Source organism: Panthera tigris, chromosome C2 (genome assembly GCF_018350195.1).
Source record: "Panthera tigris isolate Pti1 chromosome C2, P.tigris_Pti1_mat1.1, whole genome shotgun sequence".
In the NCBI taxonomy this organism is placed as follows: domain Eukaryota; kingdom Metazoa; phylum Chordata; class Mammalia; order Carnivora; family Felidae; genus Panthera; species Panthera tigris.
Genome location: NC_056668.1, coordinates 82,837,089 through 82,857,200, shown reverse-complemented (window position 1 = coordinate 82,857,200; position 20,112 = coordinate 82,837,089). Strand labels below are relative to the sequence as shown.

Genomic DNA, 20,112 nt, shown 5'->3' with positions numbered 1-20,112 from the left:
ACACAGTTGAACCATAGCAAACTGCTTCTGGAATGAACTGCCTGTGCCAGAGTGGAAGAAGCAGCATTGCCGGATGCTGATGTCAGGAACAGGAAGCCAACCAGGAAAAAAAAAAAAAAAAAACAGAGGCAAAGAGGAAAGAGTAAGTCCCTTCTTCCTCATCTAGCCATGCAATCTCCCTCTAATGTCCCTTACTGACAGAGCCTAAAAGGAAGCGGCTGGCAAAGGAAAAATGTGGCTTGCAGAGTCCCAGTCCCTGCATCACAAAGCAGAATATAGAAGAGTGGGTTTGAGGCTAAGAGCCAATAGCTTAATAACTGGCACAGTGCTGAATAACTGTTAGTTATTCTTATTAATCACTAGCATCAGAACTTTTATTTTCATTTTCCATATATTTTTATAGTATAGTAAGGAAAAGTTGCAACAAAATATTTAACTGAGCAAACATACTAGCTATGCTGCTAATGCTGTCCTGATGGCTGGTGGGCTGGAACATCACCATGCTGCAGCTCACATTCATTTGTTCAATGACATCCAGCACTGTATCAGTGGCCTTCCTATGGGAGGCCAAGGTGTAATATACACGGTGTGCAAGAAAACCAAAAATCTGGAAGCCAAGTTGTCACTGAGTGTTTTCTCCATTTTATGGCTGAGAAGATGAACATTCAGAAGGAGAAGTTGTTTGACCAAGGTCACACAGCTAATAGGTGACAGAGCATTGACTTGAACAGAGGTCTGATTCTCTGTGCCTCAATTCCTTTATCTGCCAAATGAAGATAACAATATCTATCCAATAGAGCTGTTATGAGGATTAAATGAGATAATATGTGTAGTGTGCATAACACAGACACAACCTGGCATGTTGTAAGAGCCTTAAAAAAGTTGGCTACATCTGGGGCTTTTTCTACCATAGCAGGCTACCCTGTTACATGCACTCGTCAAAACTTTACAGTATTTGGAGGTCAGAACTATAAAGAATAGAGATGGAGTTGAGAATAAAATTCCTTAAAAAATTATTTTATTATATTTGCTATCAAATCTTTCTGAGGGCAATCATCCCTTTTAGACTCCCATGAACTACAGACAAATATTTATTGAGCACCAACCATGTGGTAATTACTGGAGATACAACACTGAGACACAGAGAGCCTCATCTTCAAGTGTCTCATCAACTACTTGAGAAATCAGTCAAGCAATGATGACACAACCAGGGCTATGACCAAGGACATATAGCCCCCTAAGTATAGGAGCCCCCTAACAGGGAAACCTGATGTAGACTTGAGAAAGTCAGGAAAAGCTTTCATGGAAAAAGCCACATTTAAGATGAAATCTGAAGCGCAAATAGGAGATTGGTGAGCACTTAAAATATAAGGAAAACATGAGAAGCCTAGGGCAAGAGGGAGGAAGGAATATTCAAAGAACGGAAGGAAGCTGACTATGGCATGGAAATTGGGGTGGGCAACAGACAAAGCTGAAAAGACCCCCAGCACCTGTTCCTCCAGGGCTTTGTGAGCCACAGGACCCTGGACATTAACTAGAGGCAGTATAGGGCCTCTGTAGGCTTTTAGCAAGTAAGGGACAATTAGATGTGCACTTTATGAAGATCAGCTCGGATGTTATGTGGAAAATGGCTTTGAGTGAGGTAAAAGGAAGGTAAGGAAATGAGAAAGCTGCTACCTGCCAGCAAGCCAAGTGAGAGATGATGGAGGTCTGAGGGATGTATCCCTAAGGGTGGAGAAAAATGAATGGATTCAAGTAGCATTTAAAAGGTAGAGCCGTCTTTTACCAAAACCATCAACATGGGCTGCATTTGCACCAAAACCATGAAGAAGGTGCCCAGGTCATCATGGAGAAGTACTACACGTGCCTGGGCCATGACTTCCACACCAACAAGTGCGTGTGAGAGGAGATCGTCATTATTCCCAGCAAGAAGCTCAGCAACAAGATAGCAGGCTTGTGTCACACAACTGATGAAATGGATTCAGAGAGGCCCAGTGACAGGTATCTCCATCAAGCTGCAGCAGGAAGAGAGAGAAAGGAGAAGTAATTATGTTCCTGAGGTCTCAGTCCTGGATCAGGAGATCATTGAAGTAGATCCTGACACTAAAGGAAATGAAACTTAGACTTCGGCAGTCTATCTAAACTTCAGGTCACCCAGCCTACAGCTGGGATGAATTGACTTCAAAATACCACATGGAACCATTTAAATCTTTCTGCTGTGCTGTAACATCTTTAATAAACCCTGGACAACAATCAATCAATCAATCAATCAATCAATCAATAAAAACTGAAAGGTAGAGCCAACAGGATTTGGTAGGTAATGAGAAGTAAGGAGTGAGGGGCAAGAGAAACAAGAAAAGAGAGAAATAAAGGAAAATGCCCAGGTTTCTACTTTGGGCAACTAGATGGATGGTGATACCCTTTACCAAGACAGGGGGCACGAAGGCAGAGCAGGGCTGACGCAGTAGCTGATGAGCTTAGATATAGGTTTAGGGTTGAGTTTAAAGTATAAAGGGGTCATCCAGATGGAGATGATCTGTACATAACTGCAAACCATCACATCTTTTTCCATTTCAACCGTTGACCGAGCAGCTGAGCTATGAATCAACCAATAAGTGCCTTGAGTACCACCTACTATCTAGAATATTATTAGCCTCTTGTTTTAATAACCAATAAGTTTTAATTTTCTCCCCTTTCAAAATGCACCCTAAGTGAGAACAGGACGTGGGTGCAACCAATAGATAATTACATACATACTACAAACTCTGTTTAAATTGAGACAAACCCAAATCAAATTTTTGCTCTTTATTTTGCTACCACCAACAAGGATAGAGGGTCCATGGGGCGCCTGGGTGGCTCAGTTGGTTAAGCGGCGGACTTCAGCTCAGGTCATGATCTCGCGGTCCGTGAGTTCGTGAGTTCGAGCCCTGCGTTGGGCTCTGTGCTGACAGCTCAGAGCCTGGAGCCTGTTTCAGATTCTGTGTCTCCCTCTCTCTGACCCTCCCCCGTTCATGCTCTGTCTCTCTCTGTCTCAAAAATAAATAAACGTTAAAAAAAAAAAATTAAAAAAAAAAAGGATAGAGGGTCCAGTTTTTGTAGTGTCATCCTGTCTTACTGTTCTTCACAAAACTAAACACTAAGGAATGGAACACAAGTTATTTGCATTATTTATTCTTGAAAAGAGAATCTTAAACTTTACAACATCGAATCAGATTTTTTCATCTAAGAATGTGGCCAGTTTAGAATCAGTAAACATTATAGCTAAAACATTTAAATAAGTGGTTATTTTTCATTCAGAAATCCCTAAGTACAAGGTTACTCAGGTTCTTTTCAACACATTTTGGCCAGTGTCAGAAGATATGTAAGTACAATTCTGGTCTCCTTCACAAAATCAAGTAGCATCCGCAGCACGGGGGTAAGTGGTGAAGTTTTTCAGGTCTAAGTTTCAGGTGTAAGCTGCTTTCCATGGAAAGAGAGGTGGCCAAACCCAGGACAGAACCTCTAGTGGGACTACACCTTTGAAGACTGAGAAAACAGGAAAGCCACAGCCCACCCAATCCAAAGGAACCATATATATTGGGAGGAATTCAAAAACACCATTTCCTCCAAGAATCCTTCCTTCATCCTACTCAGGCCGGTTTAGATGTGTCCCAAATTTGTTCACAGAGAACCTGGAGCATTTCTGCCATGGCACCTGACACCCTTTATTAGAAACATCTATTACAGTAACCATTCCTGTATTACACATATTGATATGCAACATGAGGGCAGAAACTATGTCTTGGATATTTGTATCTCCTGCATGTCAGGCACAGCCGATATTCAGTAAAATCTGATAAATAAAATAGTGAATGGCCTACACACGTCTCTCAGGCAGCTCTATCATCAATAAAGTCACTTGAATGTTGAGGGTTAAATACAAATAAACATGTAATTCTATAAAATCTCATTGACTCTTAGCTCTTCTTACTAACACAAAACACAGCTCCCTGAAAAGTTATTCTAAAGAAGGCATTGTTTTAGATGGGTCCCCAAATAAATATGGTTTTGTCTCTGGTCAGCCATTGTATGAAATTTGTCCTGGTCTACCTCCACAGAGCACCATTCATACTTAATTCAAACTTATATTTTTAAAAATATGTTCATGCTCTGTCTCTGTCTCAAGAATAAATAAACATCAAAAAAATTTTTTTTTAATTTTTTTAATGTTTATTTATTTTTTAGAGAGACAGAGACAGCACAAGCAGGGGAGAGGCAGAGAAAGGGGGAGACACAGAATCTGGAGCAGACTCCAGGCTCTGAGCTGTCAGCACAGAGCCCGACGCGGGGCTCAAAACCACGAACCGCGAGATCATGACCTGAGCCGAAAACAGATGCTTAACCAACTGAGTCACCCAGGCACCCCAAATATATTTATTGAGTGCATACTCTATGGTAAGCACTGTGTTAAAAGCAAGATATGCAGCACTGAAAATGAAAGAACCAGGCCCATGCCCTCATGGAGCTTATGGTCTGGTGTCTACCCCTCACCTCCGAAACTCTAAAGACTCTGAGAATGCCTCATGGGCATAATACAGTTTTATCTGTAAGCTCTTAAAAATTCAATACATTAATAAGGCAAGCCCAAGCTAATTCAGGAACATCTGGAGACTTGCTGTCTAGAATGAATAACAAGTCTGCAGGGACACCTGGGTGGCTCAGTCGGTTAAGCAACTGACTCTGGCTGAAGTCATGATCTCATGGATTGTGAGTTTGAGCCCCATGTTGGGCTCTGTGCTGACAGCTCAGAGCCTGGATCCTGCTTGAGATTCTGTGTCTCCCTCTCTCTCTGCCACTCCCCTATTCATGCTCTCTCTCTCTTTCTCTCTCTCAAAAATAAATAAATATTTTAAAGAAATTTTTTAAATTAAAAAAAATAGCAAGTCTGCTAAACTATTTTAATTTTCCCAAGGCAACTAAGAACTGATCGGTCCAAAGGGATCCGTTCTGAGGTACATCCAAGTTTCCTTTTGCCTATCTTCAATGTGGGCACCTGCAAAGGGATAACCCATCTCAGAATGGCCTAAGGGAGACAAGGATGTCATGCAGTATCATTTGCTAATAAGTAAGGTCTTTCAACTGCTTGCTTATGAAGCACCCTTGGCAGGCACATTAAAAAAGGCATCCCTTCTTCCCCAGCAGATGTAGCCCTGCTCAGGGGTGTAGAGCTGGGTAAGAGGAACTCAACCAGGATTTCAATCCCAGCATGCCCCCTCAGCATAGTCCCATGCTCAAGCTCTGCTAACAACTCCCCAGCCCATGCACTGGGAGCAAAATGCATTAGTGCTTTTATATTATATGTGTTTTAAATTATCATCATAACTAAGGAAAACAGTATTTCTGTGAAATTACTTAACTGTATGGAAATCCTTTCCTAAAACGCAGCAGCCATGGAAACGTTAAACATGATTCAAAGTCATTAAACTTTTGCCAAGATTGCAACTTATTTCTGCCAAATAACTCTAACTCTTCAAAACCTGTGACTTCACTGAGCTCTGAGCAATTCAGAAATGGAAAATGAGCACAGTCTCCAGTTGTGTGGTTTGGGACTAAAGCCTTGCACCTCTCTGGACAAATATCAAGGTCAGTGTTCCCACAACTTGCCAAAGTCAAATCACTAAAGTACAGTCTAGTAGTTTTTGAGTCTTTCGGAACTTAAATTCGCAGTAAGTCACTTTTCTCGAGTAGCAAGTCAAGAAATCCCCTCATCTCTGACCTGCCCCTGCTCACTTTGTCTCTCTCTCAAAATAAATAAACAATAAACTTAAAAATTAAAAAAAAAAAAGAAGTCCCCTCATTCTAGCCATATATTATATTAAAATAACCCACTCTCTGGGGGCATCTGGGTGGTTCAGTTGGTTAAGCGTCTGACTCTTGGTTTTGGCTCAGGTCATGATCTCATGGTTCAGTGCGATGGGCTATGCACTGACAACATGGAGCCTGCTTGGAATTCTCTCTCTGCCCCTCCCCCCACTTGTGTGCTCTCTCTCTCAAAAATAAACTTTTAAAAATTAATTAATCAATTAATTGATTTAATTAAATAACCCACTCTTTGTATCCTTTGGGTTCAGCCACTTCCAATTGCCCGTAAACGGGTAATTGTTCAAAGCACGGGCATAAGGAAAATGCAAAATCTTAATCATTTCTTCCATCACATCATTCAATAAACCTTACTTGAAATGTGGTCTTAATATCAGCTGGGGTAGCTGTGCCCCTTTGAGATCTAGAGAGGACAGGTTTAAGCCCCAATCCCGGGCCTGTGGAAAAGTCCAGGCTCTCCTGAGGTTTCTGCAAATGGAATAGGGCAGGAAGAACTGTGCTCTCACAGCTCCTTCAGCTCTAATTCCCAGCCTCCCTGGCCACGCATTCTGCTCTTTTACCCTGGCCCTGGTATGATTCACTTGGGACCAGCACTTGCACTTGGAACCCTGAGACGTGAACACAAGGCTGCTGTGGGGAGAGGTTACAGGGCTGCCCTACACCAGCTGACACTCATGTAGACAACCTGTTCTCCAAGGTCTCTCGGACACTCAGCACCAGTCATATCTCACTTCTCACACCTAGCCAGGGACATCCTGGCCTTGCTCATGCCTCTCTCTCTTCTCCTCTCCCTGCTTTCCTTTCACCACCACACCCTAGGGCCAGATTCTCCACACAGTTTGAAGTGAGCCACTCAGCTCCTCCTTTCCGAGTCACCCCAGGCCCAACTTAAAGTAAACCCTTCAAGGGGCTCAACTGAATAAAGGGGCCATTTAATCTTTGAACAGAGGCCTTGACTTATAGTTGTTTTTTAACAACATTCACCATTCTTGAAGACAGTTGTGATTTCAAAGAGCCATTTCTCTTGGCCTTTGCTTTTATAATGAATGATGCAATGGAAATCAGGTACTTGAACCTCCTTCTTCAGCTTGAATAAACAGTGGAAACCTTTTTCCCCCCTTTTTATTGCAGGTGTTTGGTTTACGGTCAATGCATTCAAATTTTCCAAGCTTAGAATAAAGTTCCCAAATTACCAACTGGCAGGTGGTTTAGCCCTACTGGTTTATTGTGTTAGCTACTTAGGCTTAAAGACAGAGTTTTAGTATAAAATCTTGGTCAGACCATGGCCCAAGATCTGACAGGTCCCTTTGGTTGACAAACTTTGTCTCAGGAATGGTGCCACACAGTGGCACATGCACTCCTAGATGTTAGATGGGTTTCTCAAGGCAAAGGGCCGGTCTTGTTTACTTTTGTAGCTTCTTTGGCTGACAGTCATTTTGCCTTTTCCTCTGATCCTTCCCTGCCATCCCTACTCACACATCAAAAGCAGAAAGGGGGCAGATTGTAATTTTCTACATTCTCTGAAAAAATGAAAAGGAACACTCTTTGTGTGTACAGTCATACACATATATACATCCATACATACACATGTGTATATGCATATATGTGTATGTTCGTGTATATACATTTTTTCATAGGCTCCTAGAGTTCATCATAGTAATAGAAAAGCCTGACAGTATATTAGAATTACCTCAAGAGCTTTTTTAAAAAAAAGACTGGTGCTTTGGCCCATCCCAGACCAATTATATCATTGGAAGTAGGGCCTGGGCACCTGTAGTTTCTATGAGTCTATTTTTAAACCCCCAAGAAGAGGGGGCCTGCATGGCTCAGTTGGTGAAACATCCAACTCTTGATTTTAGCTCAGGTGATGATCTCACAGTTCAGTTTGTGAGTTTGAGCTCCCCATTGACAGTGCAGAGCCTGCTTGGGATTCTTTCTCTCTCCCTCTCTCTCTGCCCCTCCCCTGCTCACATTCTCTGTCTATAAATAAATAAATAAATAAATAAACAAACAAACTCCCAAGAAGATCCTGAGATAGAACCAAGATTGAGAACTGCGTAAAGTTCTCCTAAACCTTAACTATTCTAATCTGAAGAGCAGAGTCTCATCACCCAGACCTACTGAATCAGCATCTGCATTTCAGTAAGATCCCAAGTAACCCACCTGGTAGGTAGTAACACCACCATTTGAGAAGCACTGCTCTGATCGCTCTCTCACTTGATCATGAGGCCCCAAAAGACTAAGTTACTTCAGAGGTCATTCTGTTAACTGGAGACTCAAATGAGACCTCTTTACTACTAGACCCTTTGTTTTTATTACATTAGTGTTTTTCAGATTTAGCCAATAGTTAATTATTCCTCAAAATGTGTGTAATATGATCTTTCTCAAGTTTATCACAGCTCTAACTTGCCTCTCTTTTTTTTTTTTAAGCATAAATTTTTAAAAACATTTAAGACTTTCAGAGGCTTCCTTTTCTGCTAGTAGAGGACAAAATGGTTAGACAGCATGACAAAAAATACTTCAGAAAGACATGGTGGGAGCAGCTACAGAGAAAAGATGAAAGACATTTAACCAAACACTTGCACCTAAGCTGTAAATTAGCAGATTGCAGAAGCCACACCAATGTTTATAGGGGAACAGAGGTTGCCTATAAACTAGCAAGACTGCATCCCATAATTCAGCATATGGGAGACACCAAAGCCTTCATCCTGCGTCTGAAAGAGAGCACCTAAGAGTGGAGGCTATTTATAGGCTTGCAAATTTCATAAGTGCCTTTCCTATGAGAACAGTCCATATTATGGACAAAGGAAATGAACAAAATTCCACAGATCCATATAAGACAAAGCTTTATAGTCAGGACAGCCAACTGTATCAGGAATCCCATCAATCCCACAGTTCTACAGCCCTAGGAACTTGCAAGATTCCCCTTCCACCAGGTTCCAGGCTCTGCATTCCATCTGTACACCTGAACAGCTACTTCAAGCCCTTACACCCACCCCCAGAATCACACAGGCCCCACAGGGAAGGAGGACTCCCTCACAAACTTGCTGTACACAGCCTTCACCTTGAGCCAGTCTCCTTGACCCGCTTCTCACGCCTTATTCTGTTCTGATTATGTACTTGTTTGGGAGATGATTTTGATTCTCCACCCTGGCCACTGGGCTCAGGCCAACAGCCTGCTTCAAGCTAACAGCTCTCCCCCATCTGACCTGCCTATGACCCTTGTGCCCTGGCCCCTCTCCTGTAGTAGGACTATTTCCAGTCCTAAGAATGGCATCAGGCCACCAGGAATCCACAGTCTCAAGCCCAGGAGCATTTGCTCCTCCTTGGTTCCCTGTCCCACCCCCTTAAAACTAGCAGTACCACACCCCAAGGCTGCTGACATAGGTCCAAGAAGAGGCCTCCGTCCTGGAGGCTGAGCACTGGCTGATGTGATGTCACTGTCCCAGGGCTATTTCCTGCGCTAATGCCTTTGCAGGGCATTTTCTGGCATATCAATGCAGCTGCTTAGCTCTCCATGCATTGTATGCTTTCATGACCGTGACTCTCAGGAGAGACAGAATTGAGTGGCATTTTGGTTCCCTGCCTAATGAAAGTGATCCACATCCAAGGACACATTCCTTATGTGATATGCACTGCATTTCCACCTATCTCTGGCAACAGTGAACTCAAATAGTAGAAAATGCCACTGCTAATAACAAAGATTACAAAAAAGAGACTCTGCAACTCAAAGAGGTCATGCTATCAGGACAAACACCCCTCTGCAGAGACATGGAGAAATTTTCTTCCAACTCTTTAGATGCCTGCTCTCCTGAAGTCAGATGGAAGCCAGGCCCAGTTTGGGGCAACACCAGGAAAGGAGGCAGCAGCTGTTACAGGGTAATTAAAGTCAGGGAAAATGCAGAGGAGGCCAGAAAGCTGATGTGAGGTCAGGCAGGGACACGGATCAGCCTAAGCCTGTAGCTGCTGTTAGAGGCTAACAGACAGGAATGGCTCATCTAAACACTGTCCAAAGACAAGAAAACTCTAACTTCAGGGGTCCAACAAGGTCTTCCTACATAGAACCCCACCACCAGATCCATTCTCTCACTCCCAAGTAGCTTCTGCTGGGGTCTCCTTCAGGAAGGTTGAAGAATTCCTGTTTCTTGGATGATTTGACTAAGAGGAAATTATTTCCCTAGCTTATGACACAATGGATGGATGGATGGATGGATGGATGGATGGATGGATGGAGAGAGAAAAGTAGGAACAGGTTTATTCCACAGGTAGAACCAGCTGCAAGGATTTAATTTAATAGGGCCAGGATTTATCACCCTCCCCAAACTATCTCTGAGAACCACACTGACATTTGAACTTCAGGAATGCCCCCAATGAGGCTAAGGGTATGATCTTCATGGACTGGTACCAATAGCAACAGTTATAATAATGGCAATCATTTTTGTCAGAGAGCTGCTGCTATATACCAAGCATTGTCATTTACTTGCACTGCCCAGGACTCTTGCATGTTCTGTGCAAGATTCTTTGAGAAGAGTCTTATTTTAGAGAATGGATGTGATAGCTCTTTTGTAATGCATTTCAAGAAGTGTTTATAAATACTTGTAACAATGGTTATAAAAATGGTGCCCGCTTGGGACGAATAAAACAGTGCTATTTAAGTGGAGGGGAAAAAATAGTACTCTTGCTGTTACAAGTAACAAAACCTAAGTCAAATTGACACAAGTGTGAAAAATGAAATTGTTACAGATACACAGAGATTACTTTGAACCCATGCCCAGGAATGCTCCCAGGCTCTCCAGGGCAGATAATAAACCAGTAAAGATTCCTTCTCTTAACATCTGATTTATTATTTTTCTCAGACTGGCTCTTTTAGCTTCTTCATCCTTATGACAGAAAACATGACTGCTACCACCACCCACATTTATATACAATTGTCTCATCCCTCATGGCAAACAATTATCCAATGCCAGTGCTTGAGGGGATATGGAAGATGTCATTGGCAAATGGCTAGAAAACAGAGGCTTTGAGGAACCTGAATGACATGTGGAGTAATTAATGTAGTCTCACGGCCTTTGGAAAATAGTTTCCATTTGTCTACTGAGAAGTTGAACCAGGCTAGACTGTCATTCCTTTGTTTAGACTTAATCTTTTAAGTCATGATTCAGCCTGCCACCTTTCAACCCTGCTACTTCCTGGCAACTTCCTATCCCTTGGAATTAGATTGCCTTTTGTTTCTAGCATGGATCACAGGAGTCTCCATGTCTTAAAATACACTAATGATATGCTGGATGTCAACCTTGACCCAAAAGAAATCAACTGTTGCTTTACAGCATTCAGCTTCACTAAAAGACTCAGATCCTCTAAGGTTTATTATAGAGATGGTAAGAGAAAGGTAAGACAGGCTTTTGCATTTTATCATGCCTATGAAGTGTTTTAGCACACTGAGCTATAAGCAGAAAATCTCCCACCATAATGATCACACCAGTATTTGTCAGGCCTTTTCCATGTATCAGACCCTTAAACCTGAACAACTTAACAAAGGTAATTATTCCTTAAATAGAGAAATTTAGATTCAAAGAGATTAAGTGACTTGACCAAGATCATTAAGCCAGTGAGTGACAGAGATAGAATTCAAACCCAGATGTCTGACCACAATGCTCATGTGTTTTCCGTCACACAGAAATGTCACACAGTCATTGTCATCTATTGCTATTTGCAATTTGAATTTGGCTGTGGAGGAGGAGATGGAAGTTCTAAACATAAATAGGATGGTATCCCAGAATTTCTCATCACTTCTATGACTCCCAGCATCTTATCCAAGCACCTTGGATCCTCTACTGGTTTGGTGCACACTAAATAAGTTTTCAGCTTTAGGAGGTCTTGAGGGCTCCAGAAGAGGCAAGCACTCCATCCCCAAGGAGGGAGGTCTTTACTTGGACCCTCTGTACTGAAGGGTTTGTGACTCAGCATGACCATTACAGGGTGGAAAGGTTAAAAGGTTGCCCTTTTTGCCATTCTAATAGGATTTTCTTGGGGAGAGTCTGCCCAAGCTTCAAGTTGCCTTCTCTATCATCTTCTGGCTGCAGAAAAGAGAAAACTAATTACTTCTAACATCTATCTTCTCTGGACCATGAGGATACTATACCCCTTGTTCCAGGTAACACGCCAGAGTGGGGGCAGTGGCCTCACCTTGCCCTCACCTTGAAACACCTCAGCTTCAAATAACATCTTCCCCTCTGAACAAGCTTTAGGGCCACTGTGCTTTCATTCTAGGCTCTTCTAACGCAGGTCCATCTGGTTCCTTCAGAGAACACCTACTCATTGTTGGGTGTTGCTTCTTTCATTCATCTATTCACTGAGTATTTATTGAGCACCTTCTATCTTTCAGGCATTATTCTAGGTGCCAAGAGTATTGGTGTGAACAAGATGGAAAGGTCTCTATCTTCATGAAATTTACAGGTGGGTAAAGGAACTAGAAAATAAAATAAGGAAATAGATAAGATCATTTAAATTTGTGTTAGGTGCCATAGATACAAGAAATAAGCTGATTAAATTTTCTTAATGTTTATTTATTTTCGAGAGAGAGAGAGAGACAGAGTGCAAGTGGGAGAGGGACAGAGAGACAGGGAGACACAGAATCTGAAGCAGGCTCCAGCCTCCGAACTGTCAGCACAAAGCCCAACATGGGGCTCGAACTCATGAGCAGTGAGATCATGACCTGAGCCAAAGTCGGATGCCCAGCCGAATGAGCCATCCAGGTGCCCCAAGAAATAAAGTGATCAGATAGAGAGTAACAGAGGACTCAGAAGGAGCTACTTTAGATGGGATGCTCAGGAAAAGCCTTCCCAAAGAGATGATATTTGAGCAGAGACATGAAGTCTGAGAGAGATCCAGCCTTATCAGAGTCAGTAAAAAAGCATTCAAGGCAGAAGGAACAAGAAGTGCAAAGTACCTGAGGTAAGCAGAAGACTGGGCCATTCAAGGAAAAGTGGCTGCAGCACAGTGAACAAAGAGGTGGTCAACATGAACTTAAAAAGGAAGACAAAGGCTAGACCATAAAGGCTTCTATAGGCCAGGATTAGGAGTTTGATTTTATTTTTATGAAATAGGAAAGGAGGGCAGTGACATGATTGGACTTAAATGTTCAAAATTCACTCTGGTGAAGTAGAAAACAGACCAAACAGGAACAGGATGGAAGAAGAGAGATCAGGTAGGAGGACTTGGAGCAGTCCAGGAAAAGCTGATGGTAACTTGGAGGAGGGGATGATGGTAGAGATGGAAAGAAGAGGATGGACTAGGGATTTTTCTTTGGGTAGAACTGATAAGACTTGGTTACGGGCTAGAAGCAGGGGATAAGGAAAAAGGGGAGATCCAAAATGACTTTTAGATTTGGGAGTTAAGCAATTGGTTGAAAGGTGATGCTCTTTAAAATTATAGGAAAGAACTGGAGAAAAACAAATGGTGGAGATGGGACAGGGAAATCTGGGGCATGTTAAATGCCTATTAGACAAGCAACAAGTTGGATTCGTGATTCTGGGGCTCATAAAAAATGTTTGGGCTGAAGATACACATTTGGTACACATTTGGAAGTCATCAGCATAAAGTGGGTCAAAGCCATAAAATGGAAAGGGATAACATATTAAGAAAATGTAGACAAAGACAGGGTGAAGACCCAAGACAGGTCTTGGGCACAACCTCATTTAGAGGTTGGATAAAAGAGAAAAAAGTCTATCTTAATGATACATTGAGCAAGAGGGATGCACTTGGTATAATTAGAAAACCATTTTATTCTTTTCCTCCACTACCTGTTAAAACCACCCCCTCGGTGGGACTTGTTGTGCCCTGCTCCTTGAATAAAATCAAAGGCAATTCTGTGACTTTTGTTGACATTCTTCATAAAAAGCCATCAAATTACGTCTGGTCAGACACACACACACACACACACACACACACACACACACACACACAGAGTTTCATTTCAGTAAGTATTACAAGTGGTCCAAAGTAATAACAACTTCCAAAGCAATGAAGAGTTGAAGTTTCCCCACCACCCCCTAGCTTGGGTGTGCTCCACCCTGGCTGCCTCCAGTGGGAGAAGGGTATAGTTGGCTCTTTATTTCTCTCATCTAAAACCTTCAGTCCCATTTCTCTGCTTCTGCTTTCTCCAGGGTTGAAGCAGAGTGGGGAGGGAGAAAAGGAAAGATCTTAATTGACTTACGAACTAAACAAAGCTACTTGGGCTTGGCAGGTATTTAGAGCTTATTCTTTATCTCCTGGGACTATTCTATGGCTTTTTTGGAGCTCCATCAGCTCAGGAAATCTTGCAATGGCAGCTCCCTTGTAAGTAAATGCATCTCCTAGGGCTGGTCACTTAAAACTCTCCCCTCACCACCCCAGAATCTAATGGTATATTTCCAGGGTTTGCTTGTTTGTTTGTGTGTTTTTCCACAAGCAGCTCTCTGGGGCAGGATCTAAGAAAACCCCATGCCTGCTCTCTATATGTACTATATAAGGTCTATGAGAAGCTTTGAGCATCATTTGCCCCAAACTCTGGGAGGGCAGCCATCCCCAACACAGCATCACCCTTTTACTCTGCTATCAGAGGAGCTAGCCAGCCACAGTTAAACTCCAGTCCTCTGTGCCCCCACTCTCCAAGTGCTCCCCAATAAAGCCCCTTTCACTAAACTGGCAGAGAAGACCAAGCATCCCCACTGCCTCCCTACTGTGAGAGAAAGTTATATTGCAGATCTCTCTAAAGTAGTTTTCTCTCCAATTTCCTATGCACTTTGGTCTCTTCAATCTCTTTTATAAGTTTGGATTTGTAATCAACTAATGGACATAAAGCCCATACTTAGCCACCTCCTTTACAAGTCCTGGCTAATAGTCTCATTCCTCACTTTGAAATATCGGAAACATCTGGGGCTCCTGGGTGGCTCAGTCAATTAAGCGATTAAGTGTCTGACTTCAGCTCAGGTCATGGTCTCAGGGTTCCTGAGTTGGAGCCCCATGTCGGGCTCTGTGCTGACAGCTCAGAGCCTGGAGCCTGCTTCGCATTCTGTGTGTGTCTCTCTCTCTGCCCCTCCTCCACTTGTGCTCACCCCTCTCTCTTAAAAATAAACACTAAAAAAAATAATAATAATAATACTTTTTAAAAAAGAAACATTGAAATCATCTGATTGTGAGGGGAAGCTAAAGCTGAAGACAAAGATGAATCCTGTTTTACAATCTGGTGCACCCAGAAAACCAAGAAAAAAACAACTAGAGGGAAAATAAAAACCAAGATAACATGATGTAGCAGAGGTTAAAGTGTACTCAAGTAGTCAAATGTTGCTAAAAGTGGAAGAAGATGAAGATAAAGAAATGCTCACTGAAATCTGGTTGCCTTGTGCTATTCCATTTCAGTGTAGTGTTGGGGACAAGAGCTAAACTGACATGTTAGATACTTCCCCAGAATCTGTTCTCCCCTTCTCTCAAACAGAATCCTGTGGCCAGCTCCAATGTAAATTCTGACTGGTCCAAGTCGAACACTATAATCTACTTTCCTCTAGCAATGATATGTTTAGGAATGGGCATGTGATATCATTCTGTTGTAACAAAATGTGAGGGGAAGTTTTTTGGAGAATTTCTGTAGAGGCCTCCTTTTTCCTTAAAAAGAGACATAAGGAAAAGACAGCTCCTCTTCTTCCATTGGCTATTGTCATTTTCTGCACGTGACACCTAGATCTGCAGAAACCATCTGGATACCAGCCTGAGGATAAAGCCAATGCCAAAAAGAAGAGCAAAGTCAAAAGAACTGCCACAAAGAAGAGCCAGAATTCATGCCTGAAGTTTGCTCCACTGTGGGGTTCTTGTTATTTAAACTCATTCTGAGTTTTGTTATTTAATGTTAACAGCATCCTAAAGATTAAAAAATAGGCTTAAGGAAGGTAAAAAGCTAAAGGCGGAGTGTAGGTGACTCTTTTGAGATGTTTCTCTGGGAAGAAAGGCAGAGAGATGGTCTGACAGTTGATGGGGGATGAAGAAGTCAGTGAAGGCTTTTTTAAAGATGGGAGACATTGAACCCAGTTTGTAAAATGATCCAGTAGAAAGGGGAGTGGGCAGAGCTGTAGGTACAGGCATCTTCTTGCCGCCTCACTTAAAATGGGCAGCCACTCTGGGAGTCTCCCTCACTGATCTTGCTGATGCCCAGCAAGGAAGAGCCACCAATTCTCACACTATTGTTTCTACACTCTGACTATAACTGCTTGCATGCTCCCTCCCTATTGCTCTCCCTATTAGCAGAATCCCTCTAGCCATCTCTGAGCTCTTTCTTTGTCTGGAGAAAAGGCAATGGCTGATCCCTGCAGGGCTGGGCTCTTTAGGGTGAACTCTGAGCTCAAGTGAAATTGGCAGGATCCCACCTTTTTATCCTCTTGAGGTTCTTCCCCAGGAAGGGCCAATCCTCCAAATTTTTACTTCCCCTCACATAGAGACCCAAGAGGCTAAGCTACCCAAGAACCTAGTTTGCAGTTATTTGTTTATGCCCCAAGCTGAGCCTACCCGTAAGCCCCACCTCACCCAGCGATTGCAAGCAGCTCAACTTGTTGAGCTTATAATAAAGCTTATTGTTACTTAACCCCCTCCTTCCTTAACGTTCCTACCTTCTAATTATAATGGCACAAAAGGGCATGCACCGTTGCCTGTTGGAGAATATAGTCCCTTTCAAATATGGGAAGCCTGGTCCCCAAGGCAGCACTCTCTCCCTTTCCCAGCCACCTGAAGTCATATGCAAATGAACTCAGGCTATAAGGCCTTTCCCCAGGGGAAAAGAAACATTCAGTTCCAGGCAGGGCTTGCACTATATCAGACATCTATTTACTGATCAACTAAATGGTGATCCAAAAGGGCATTTCTATAAAACATTTCCAGTAAAAGTATAAAAACAATGCAAAGGACCAAGTCAAGAACAACGTTGATTTGCCTTTCTATTGTTTCCTATCCAGAGTAATGATCTGTTCCGCATTTCACTTCCCCTACTCAGCAGTAAAACAAGATATGTAGCCTAAACCATTTAATACTCATGCTATGGGGTACGATTAGCCACAGTCTACAGTAATATAGAAACACCTGGTAAAGCCAGACAACTGGGTTTCATTTCCTTATGAAATTTCAACAATTCATTAACCAGAACATTATAATTGACCAAGATATTTTAAATATCTAAAACCAGCTCTCTCTGTTAAATTCAAAATGATTTACTAGTTCTTATTTTTATCTTTTTTTTTTTTTTTTGAGAGAGAGAGAGAGACAGCTCACTTGACTTGGGGAGGAGCAGAGAGAGAGAGAGAGGGAATCTTAAGCAGGCTCCATGCCCAGCAGGGAGCCCAACACAGGGCTGGATCCCACAACCGTGAGATCATGACCTGAGCCAAAATCAAGAGTTGGACACTTAACCAACTAAACCATCCCAGCACCCTTTTATCACATTTTCTTACTAATATAATTTTGGCTAAAATACAGACTGTGTTTAAGTAAAAAGAAACAAACCAGCCAAATACTCACTTTTTAAAATCTCCACACTTATCTGTAATCACTGGGAGTAAAACTTTCCACTTACAACAATAACTTAAACTAAGCCACACTTGAAATTTCTAATGATTTTGGAGTAAAACATAGTAATACTAAATTTATGTATTTTCCAGGCTTATTATATTAAAGTCTGCATCTTTGCATACTTTAAGATTTAGCTGCCTCATATCCCTTTTTAGAATAAGGCAATTATTGGAACACCTAGGTGGCTTAGTCACTTGAGCATCTGACTCTTGATTTCGGCTTAGGTCATAATCCCAGGGTCACGGGATAGAGCCCCATGTCAGGTTCCACATTCAGTGTGGAGGGGGCATAAGATTCTCTCTCTCTTCTTCTGCCCCTCTCTCCTGCTCACACACTCATTCTCTCTCTCTAAAATAAAAAAAAGTCAGTTATTAATTATTTTGTAATGATCTTTCTCTTGATGATAAATTCTTGTAATGAACATCAATGATATATGATTATAAGAGACTTCTTTGGGAATTCTCCTCTGAGAACTGCTCTTTCCTCTTGGCATAATTTCCATAGGTAAGTTCTTGTTGATTTCATTCTCCCAGACACATTTAAGTGGTCCAAGGACAGAGACCTGGCCAAGCTGGGCTGATCAGATTCTTTTATGGAAATTTGGAATTGAATATAGCCATTCTAATCAGGCTGTATGGATACTAAAGAGGATGGATGGGAGGCTGAGCAGACAGAAAAGCAAAGGAAAGAAAAGAACAAAGCATGCTCTCAAAGAGAACAGAACTAAAAGGCTATGGGGCCTCACAAAGAGAGGTACAGAGGAAGAGACAGCATGGTTTCTGGTGGCTTTCCAGAATCCAATCTGGTACCTCTTGGGGCTCTCTCTAAACCTTTTGTTCTATGAAACACTTGTAGTCTTGTGTCTCTTTTTAGCTTATGCAAGTTTGAGGGAGTTTCTGGAACTCTGAAGTAAGTTTTCTTTAAAATAACCATGAGGCCCTCAAGGCCTATTAAATTATGGAAGGCAACTGGCAACAACAATAACATTAAATTTCCACAATTTATGCTTGCTGAGTTCTTGGGTCTGCTCTTTCTTTCTCTGATATGTTAAGCACCTATATAGGTTGACTAATGCTTCCCAATGTTTCTAACCACAACACACAGAGTGAAGTAATCAAAATGGTAAAATAAGAGTTTTCTAACAACTCCCCTCTAAAGAAGTGGAGTTCTGACAATCACTCATGGACAAGAGTGACTTTCTGGAAGTCCAGGAATCAAATGGAGAAGTTCCAGCAGACGGTTGAAGCAAGAAAATATCTATGTTGGACACACTGATGAGGGTAAGAGGAAACAGTTTCTCTTTACCACTCCTCCCTCAAGGCAGCACATTTCAGTGTCATGAGTGACCTATTCAGCTCATGATTTCTCCCACAGGGGAAAGTGAGTGTGTAAGTGCCCAGAGTCCCCAGCTGTGCATGATGCTGCTAAAGGGTCCCACTTCTTTCTCACCCATGCAAAATACTGAAGAGTACTAATGACTGGGGATCAGAGTAGCTAGCAGGCCAGCTGACAAGATGCTCTTGAAGAGCATCAAAGGGACAGAGATTTTATTAATTGTGTCATGTACTCCATCAAAAAACCCACCTGTGAGCTCTTGGGCATGCCTCACCTGAGGCCCCCCAACTGGCCCCACAGGGACCTGCAAAGCTCCGCACCCCCTGGCCAGCTCTCTGTGTGTGCCCTGAAGGGCAGTGAGTGAGCCTTTGCAGAGAGCTAGTGAGCACACACAGAAAGCTGGCCAGCTCTGCAAGATTAGGTGAAAGCAAACAAATTTAAGCATTCAGCACCACCCCAGGGAAAGCAAACAGAAGGCTGTCAGCACCTAGCCTGGCTTCGCACACAATCTTAAGAATCCCACCCAGGCCCAAGAGGGAACAAAAAATGTGTATAAGGGATATCCATAGAAAAGATCTGAGAAAGCCTCAGAAATCCTTAACAGGGCTGACAAAAGGTACTTCTCTCCCAAAACCAGTCAGTAAAGACTGAAGGTGACTGCTTCTTCAAATGTGAAGGCAGCAATGCAAAACTTCAGGAAACATTAAAAAATCAAGGAAACAGGGGCACCTGGGTGGCTCAGTCCACTAAGCATCCAACTCTTGGTTTCAACTCAGGTCATGCTCTCACAGTTTGTGAGTTCAAGCCCCATGTCGGCTCCATGTTGAAAGTTCAGAGCCTCCTTGCGATTCTCTCTCCCTGGCTCTCTGCAACTCCCCTACTTGCTCTCTCTGTCTCTCTTTCAAAAATAAAAAAATTTTTAAAAATTTTTTAAATCAAGGCAACATAAGGGGCGCCTGGGTGGCTCAGTCGGTTGAGCGTCCGACTTCAGCTCGGGTCATGATCTCCCAGTTCATGGGTTCAAGCCCCACGTCAGGGTCTGTGCTGACAGCTCAGAGCCTGGAGCTTGCTTCGGATTCTGTCTCTCTCTCTCACTCTCTCTCTCTCTCTCTCCCTCTCTGCTTCTCCCCCGCTCACACTCTGTCTCTCTCTCTCTCTCTCAAAAATAAAAAAATAAACATAAAAAAATTTTTAAATCAAGGAAACATGATACTAGCCTAGGAAGTACAATAATTTTTCAGTAAATGACCCCAAAGAAATGGAGAACTGGGATTTGCCCAATAAAGAATTCAAAATATTTGTTTTAAGGAAGCTCAGTGAACTATAAGA

General features: G+C 42.4%; 1 pseudogene; it reads left to right on the top strand.

Annotated features, from left to right (window-relative positions):
- Positions 1 to 1,799: 1,799 nt before the first annotated feature.
- LOC102971569 lies at positions 1,800 to 2,179 on the top strand (annotated as a pseudogene).
- The last annotated feature ends 17,933 nt before the right edge of the window (positions 2,180 to 20,112 follow it).